The sequence below is a fragment of the Geospiza fortis genome, unplaced genomic scaffold (assembly GCF_000277835.1).
Source record: "Geospiza fortis unplaced genomic scaffold, GeoFor_1.0 scaffold13, whole genome shotgun sequence".
Lineage (NCBI taxonomy): Eukaryota > Metazoa > Chordata > Aves > Passeriformes > Thraupidae > Geospiza > Geospiza fortis.
Genome location: NW_005054384.1, coordinates 1,860,781 through 1,868,533, shown reverse-complemented (window position 1 = coordinate 1,868,533; position 7,753 = coordinate 1,860,781).

The following is a 7,753-nucleotide window of genomic DNA, read 5'->3' as shown; positions in this document are numbered from 1 at the left end:
TAATCATTAGTAAAATGCTTTCCAGTTTGAAGATCTACACAGTGTTCAACACTCCCAAAATTGGCTGATTTTTTTATTGTGAGAGTTAATCTAAGCCTTAACATTTCTGTTTAAAAGTCATAGAACTAAAAATAGTGATGAGAGAAGTGGGGTCTTTATATGATAAGGAAACATCTCAAACCCAAAAAACCTAAAGGATAGTTCTTTATACCTTGATATCAAGGTGTTCATAACAGAAGGGGCAGTGAAGTCAGAGTGCTTGCTAGGTATGAGTGCTCTACCACAGGAGAAGCAACATGAAAAGGATGGAATTCACTGAAGTGACAGCTTGTGAGTTGAAATTGTGCAAGAGTTGATAAAAAAATCTGACATCTCTTCTGAACCATTACCCACACTTGATGCTGTGACTTTAGGGTGGGCATTGGGAGACAAATGTAGAGAATTCACCCCTTCCCAGGAAGGGACAGATTATTTCTCCAAAAGTGGCTGCATGAGCTAGGGCTGTGAGAGGAGAGGCAGCAAAAGGCTGAAGGATCTCTTCTCTGAGGGCACTGGATAGTGTGAGACAGGCCAATTTCCACATATTTGGGTAAATTTATCCATGACACCTGACAGTTATTAGCTTGTAAGGTGTTATTTTCTAAATCATGTTTGTACTGCAATAGACCCAGGTTTAAGCCATGAAAAATATTAGTTTCTTTCCTGAGAAATTCTTGAATACTTGACCTTTGTCCTTGCACAGAAAAGCTACAAAAATGCTGGTTGGAGTCTGCTGACAGGAGGGGTATGATTGCTCTCAATGCATTTGAGAGTTATACACAATAAGAGAAGAACTCTGTAGTAGAAGGGTAAAATTTAAATTTTGGGCAGATAAATATGATTGGACTGTAGATGTTTTATTAACTAATGCTAATTTACTTTCGCAGTTGAAAAAAAAATAACAGCAGTTTGGAACAATTTACACCAAGAACAAGAAACTTAACTCTTTTAAGGTAAAATATTTTGTCTGCTGCATTCTCAGGCTGAATAGCCTCAAACTTCCCAAGACCACTTTTTCTTTTTTTTTCTCCTTAGAAATTGAAACATGAGAAATTTGAGTTGAATTGTCTGATCAAGATAATTCTACAAAAAAAAAAGAGGATTGGTTAACTGCTTAGAATGGGCTTTGGGATGAAGAGTTGAATATTGACTATATTCACATGGACAGGAGAAATGATTTTTCTATCAGACTTAATAAAGAATTTGGCCTTTCAGATGGATGGCAGAAGAAAAGGGAGCACTGGATGCTGAATTTGGCCTTAGTTCAGTTGGTGGAACAGAGGAATCTACATGCAAAAATCTATCAATCAATCAATCTCACTGTTATGACAGAGCAATTTAGCACTCCAAACCAACAGACAGGAATTTTTCTTGAACTGCAGCATCTAGGACTCCATTCAAAGCTGATGGAATCCTTTGTGCATACAGGGCACTGCCTAAATTATATAAATCTTGTGCCAGCACACAGTGAAATCAATATAAAAACTCCAAAGATTTGGTCTTTGAAGAAAGCTGCTTTCCACTTCTGAAAAATTTAGTAACTTTTTACATCAAAAAAAAAATGGAGAACAGAAAAAATAAGGATGTGTGTGTACATACAAAATGATGCAATAAACAGCTGAAAAATGTTAGGAGAACCTGCTTTTGTTCAGCCTTTTGTTGATCTGTGGCACTTTTCACCAAGCTCTCAGATCTGACTGCTTGGGTTTGAGGTCACCTGTTGCCATTCTGGATTGCTTTGCACAAAGTAAATTTAGGATACTCATGTTTTAATCCTCACCACAAAGTGAGGATTATTTATAGTTCTGAAAGATATTGTGGGAAAAGTTGCCTCCTAAATGAAGTTAGGAGTGGCCAGAAACATCCTAGTTCAGTTTTCTGTTTGATTACTGCCTTAATTTTCTAACAGTTCTCCCTTGTAATTAGTATGAAGGACTCTAGATTCAGACTTGACTCGGGAAGAAGTTGCTTTTGTGCAGCTCTGGTTTTAACGGAGTGCTCATCAGAGGTCATTACTAACCTTGCACAGACAGATGGATTTCTGATTACTGCTGGTACATTTTGGGGCTGTCTTTTTAATGGTTAAGTGTGTGTTTTGTACTGTATTCATGGCCACATCCAAAAAAAATGCAAGCTTTGTCCCAGTCAAAACCTCAGTTTTGTCACAGACCACCTCAGTTAAGTCTAAAATATGGGACTCCTCTTTTTTTTTTTATTTTTGGGGTGGGGGTGCTGAGGAAAACTTGATGGAGAGGATTAAGATCTCCATCTGTTAAGTTTGCACTGATTATAAAACACATGCTCCCAGTTGGAACAAGATGCATTAAAAGAGCAATTTCACTTCTACTGCCTAGCACAATGTCACCGAGCACCTGCAATAGTTTAAACATTAAGCATAATTGGCTTTGCTTGACATAAATCTGTAGTTTTGTAAATAAGAGCAGTTGAGTTTCTGTGTAATACCAATTAGCTATAAGGAATGCTTTGTTTGCTGAAGCCTGCAGCTTTGTGGAGGAAAGAGGGAGTTGTTAAGGCTCAGCAGTGGTAGTCAGAAGGTAGAACCCAGATTAGACAATTACACAGGCTTTGAATATCCTTGTGCAAGTTACTTCATTTGTTTCAATCAGTTTCCCTAGAGTAGGAAAGAAAGAATAACATTCATACTTTTTAATTTATTTTTTTTAAAGAACTCTGAGAATGTCTGATCAAAGTAACCTGGAGGTAATTTCACAGCACTAAACTGAGATGTCTTGTTCTATGTTGGATTTCTTTTCCCTTCTTTTAGTGGAAGCATCTTGAAAATTCTTGTAAATTTTCTTGAATCACTTGTTTTCTGCCAGGGATGGAGGAAAGAGGTGCATGATCCACTAGACATGAAAACCAGCCTTGTTCAGTTCCTGTGGGAACTGTGAGTTGGAAAGGTCAGGTAGGAGAATCCCTTCCCTGTGGCATTACAGAGTAGAACTGCAGAGCAGAACTAAAGCTTTTAACTTGAGCTTGGAGTCTGTTTGCTATAACATGTATCAGATTTGTCTTGGCAAGGGCAAATGCAGCTGCCTTCCAGAGGATGTTTTGAAAGTCTGTTTTTTTTAATCTGGAAAAGAAAAGGAAATTCACAAGTCTCCTCATGATTTCTGTGTTCTGAATAGAATAAAAATTACCTTTTCCTTTCTATCTACCTGGTCTCTAGGATGTTTCACCACAGAAGTTATATTCTGGTGATGTGGTACTTTAAATTATTCTAGTTTCAATCTCTGTCTGTGACTTTAGATATAGATTTCCATGAATCAGAGAAGGTTGACATCCAAACCTTGTGAAATCTTCTAGTATTGGTGAGGCTCTTTAAAGTTGATCAGTTCTAATACTCAGTGGTAATAAGAGTGAAAGAAACTGCACTCATGGGGATTTTTCAGTATTTTGGAGATATTTCATCTCTAGAGTACTGCATATTGCACCCTAAGACTACAAAGTTGTAAATACAGTCCATAGATTTGTTTTTTATTTCAAAAATAAAATTGGCAGAAGTTTTATTTTAAAATATTGTATGACAAACATCTTTTCCTACTTCAATTTTTTTTATTGTTTTGTTTTGAGACTGAATTTTTGTTTGTTTGTTCTCCATAGCTTAAAGAAAGGAATAGGAGTTTGTACATCTACAATTGACCTGGGGGTAGTCCATGACCTTACCATCACCACTATTTTATGTAGAGCCAAAATGTTCTCATTCCTATCGTGCTTCTGAGAAAATGTCCAAGTCTAGGAAATATTGCAGATATTAGCTTTGCATTTTTGTGGGTTAAGCCTCTTTCCTGTTAATGTGGGAAACTCCTGTTCAAGTGGTTGCACTGTCACAGCTTAGCTTTGGGCAGAGGTTTTGAAACTGGATTTTCCTTTTGAATACCCAGCAGAGTGTGCTGACCAGTTGGAGCTGTGAATGCAGGTTATGCATATTTTCTGGATTCTTCTTTTATTATTTAAAAATGTATGTTCTTTATCCTTTGGGATCAGAAGAAATGTTTTGAAAGCTGAAACTCTTAGCAAACAATCAAAAAAAAAAACCCAATCACCCAGGAGGAATCAGTGGGGACATCAACAGAAAAACAAACCTTAAAGCAGTGGATGTTTGTCCTACCTGCTTTGTAGCCTGGTAAAAAGCATCTTTTGAAAGCAGCTCCCAAATGCTTTTATTGCCATGTTGTGTGAACTTCAGAAGCAAGATTGCCATGAGGTTGGGGGTAGTAGTCACAGTAGCACTTAATGAAAAGGCACAGTGAGTTTTCTCAGTTTCGTTTTTTGCATGGTCAATGGCTGTGATGCCTGTTTAGCTGGCAGGATGGAGCAATCTTTGATAAGAAGCAAAATTGTTAATTCAAAACTAATGCTGAATAGCAAACCAAAGGTTGCAAGAGGATGCTGCTTGAAAGCAAATCCAGCATTACATGCAATTCTGAATTTCTTCGCCTTAGTTCACGGAGTTTTGCTGTTGTCTTGAAATTGTTCCCTTTTAAAGTATTCAGGGGAAAAACCTGAGAGGTTTCAACAATCATGCTGACAGATGATAACCCCCTCAACAAGCTGTGTCACTGGTTATAAAGAGCTGTCATTTAATGGGAAGGCTCTTTAAACTTAAGCTGTTTGTAAACTAAACTTTAAAGGTGAGAATATTGTGTAAAACCTTAACAGCAAAAATATTATTCAGCCTTACGTATTCTGTAAAAAAGAGCTAGGGAATGTCTGTGACTTTAGGGAAGAAAATTCATTGCAGAGATACAAGTACAGAAATTATGCAGGCCTTGCAGAAGTAAGCAAACGGTTTCAAGAATAGAGAACAGCAAACTGTATGGAGAGGGGAAGGAGGTGATTATTAGCCATTTGAAAATGGTGTTACTTTATTCCTTGAAGCATTTGATTCCTGCTCCTTGGGATAGGAAATTCAGGTTTAGGAGAATACGTGAGAGCGGAGGAAGGTCTTGTCTAATGGATTGCACAGGTGCTAAAAAATCTAAATACAGTGGCAGTAAGGGCACACCTAAAGTATCCGTTCATTTATTATCATAAAAAGAAAATACAAGAAAATGCTGCTTTTGTAGTTCTGGCTTAAGTAGCTGAAGGGTATAACTTGGTAAATCCAGTGCTGCTTCTCCTGACAGTTCAAGTGTGAATTGGCAGTCAATTGATTCTTGCCTTTGCAAAGTTTGTTCATCTGATTAATGGCTGCAATGAGCTATTCTCTGTTCAATTATTTAAAACAACAGCCTCTGTTGTAGCAGGGGTTAACTAAAGCCAAGGTGATTTGGGGTTTGTTCTTTTCCCCCAGTTAGCATTTTCAAGCTCTCTTCCTATGCACCCGGTGATTGTTGCACCTACCTATCAACATTCTTTAGTAAATGGCATTTTCACTTTCTTCAAGCCTTTTTAAGATGCAGTGAGTTCCAAACAATCACTTGCACAGATGTTCATGAGTGTTTTGGGGTGGGCTTGTTTGTTTGTTTGCTTTTCAGGGGGGTGTTGTTGAGTTTTTTTAGATATTTGTGCAGTTCTGACATAGGCTCAGGCATGTAGATCCTTCAGAAATGCTCAGAGAGAGTGGCCCAATTTAAATTATCTATTGAATGCTGAAACACAAATTGCACATGAAATCCCCAAGCTTCAAGGGTCTCTGGCAGGTCACATCCTACCAGTCAGTCAAACATTTAGTCAGTGCCACCCCCATGCACCTATGAAACTGAGGCTGTTTGACACCTCTGAGAATATTTCTCGTGTTAGATCTGTTGTAAATGAGCACATGGTCCAGAATAATTAATGGTAACACTTCAGTCCTTTTTTGACAGAGTTGTGTTTCTCGTGCAGTTTGTGCTGGTCTGTCTATTTAGCTGCAATCAGCCATGCCTGAAAGACAGGAAAGAACAAGACGGACAAGTGTGTCAGTGAGTGAACCTCTTTGCTGTAATTAGAAATGCACAGGGAATAAATTATTCTCTAATTCAAGCTGTCCAGCTCACACTAATAATAACAACTCAAGGAGCAATCTGTTTACAAAAATCAAAACTGAATTTGTGAGACTCCTTAGTGCAAGACAGGATTTACTGTGCAGCCTTGTTCTGGTTTATCAGGGCTCTAGGAAGGCAGCCTGAGTGTTTGAGGCTGGACTGCATTTCAGACACAAATTATATATATATCACAGATGATTAGCTAAAACATTCATCAGAGATAAATGTAGCAACTCTGAACCAAATTTTTCTCTGCTATATTAATGACTGATAAAGAGAAAATGCCACAGAATTAAGGTATGACTAAACTTGGCCAAAGTCTTGTCTTTATTTTTCTTTTGTGGACATCTTTTGATACTTTTCCATTCAATTGTCTTTGGCTTGCATGGGCAAAACCTTTCCTGTGGAGGCACTGAGAGGATCTTTAGCAATGCCTAAATATTCCCTGTTTTGCTTACATGAGTGTAATTAAACTCTTCCTTCTCCGGGCTGTAGGCCCAAGAGACTGGATGTGATCTTGAACTTTTGTGTCCAAAATATTTGGCTCAAGGGATTTTAACTATTTGTTGCAATTAAGCTTTTGCTACTATTTTCTCCTAAATTTACAAGTTAGCCATAATTAAGGCCTATGCAATTGTAGCAGCTGATTGAGATGCAAAAAACTGAGCACTGAAGAGTGCTGGGCCCTCTTACTTGACTTCAACCTGGAGTCATGTGGAGCTGTGATGTTTTGAGAGTGGAGGAGGTGCCAGCTTTCCAAGAGTGAGTCTGAAAATGAGTGCACTGTCTCCCTTTCACACCTGGGAAAGCAATCAGGTCTCAGGATTAGATATGTTACTTATCCTCTCTGAGAGCCAAAAGCTGTAAAGAAACTGCTCAGGATTTGAGCAGCTGTCATAAAGCATCCCTGACATTTTTAAGCAATCTCAGATCTTTGGATGAAGAGCCACGATAGTAACTCCACTTTTTGGGAGGCTGAGGTGTACACAATGAATTCTGTCTGTCAGACAACATGCTGCAAAAGAGAGTGGTGACTTCCAGAAGTCAGCCTAACAGGTAACAATATTTTTTACTGTTATTATTGTGAAATCTCAGCAAATCACTTTATCCATTTTATTCTCCATATGAAGTGTCTGCACTATGGTCAGTCACTGATCTGAAAGTACAAATTAAATCAAGGGGAGGGAACAAAAGCTATGGAGGTTTTCTGGCACATTTGTACATGTGCATCACTTCAAAACAAGTGGAACAAGCTTGAAGACACTGCCCAGTAAGCCTGAGTGCCTAATTAATTTAATTGCAAACAATTAAATCCTCAAATTAGTTTATTATTCAAATATATTCATGTACTTCCCTCCCCCAGGGCTCTCCCCCTAAAAACCTCTGCCTTTTGAGAACAGCTCTGCTTTGTGAACATCTGAAATCTGAACAAAAGAATATCCACAGTGTGTCAGACCAGTCATCCTTTTACTGGGGTGGGGGGAAACAAAGGACAAAGCACAAAAGCCTTCTGAGTAAATGCTTTGAGGGACCCAGGCTGAAGGAGATCCCTTTATTCTGTGTTTCTGCTGTCCCAATAGCTTCTGTAACCAATCAGAATACAAACAAATAGCTGAACAAAATCCTAATTACCAGTTTGGCATGATCTAGTTTAATGTTCAATTCAGGTATTTGTTTGCAGTTTACATTTGGTTTCAGTATTTTTCTTCCAGTACTTTGGCTCA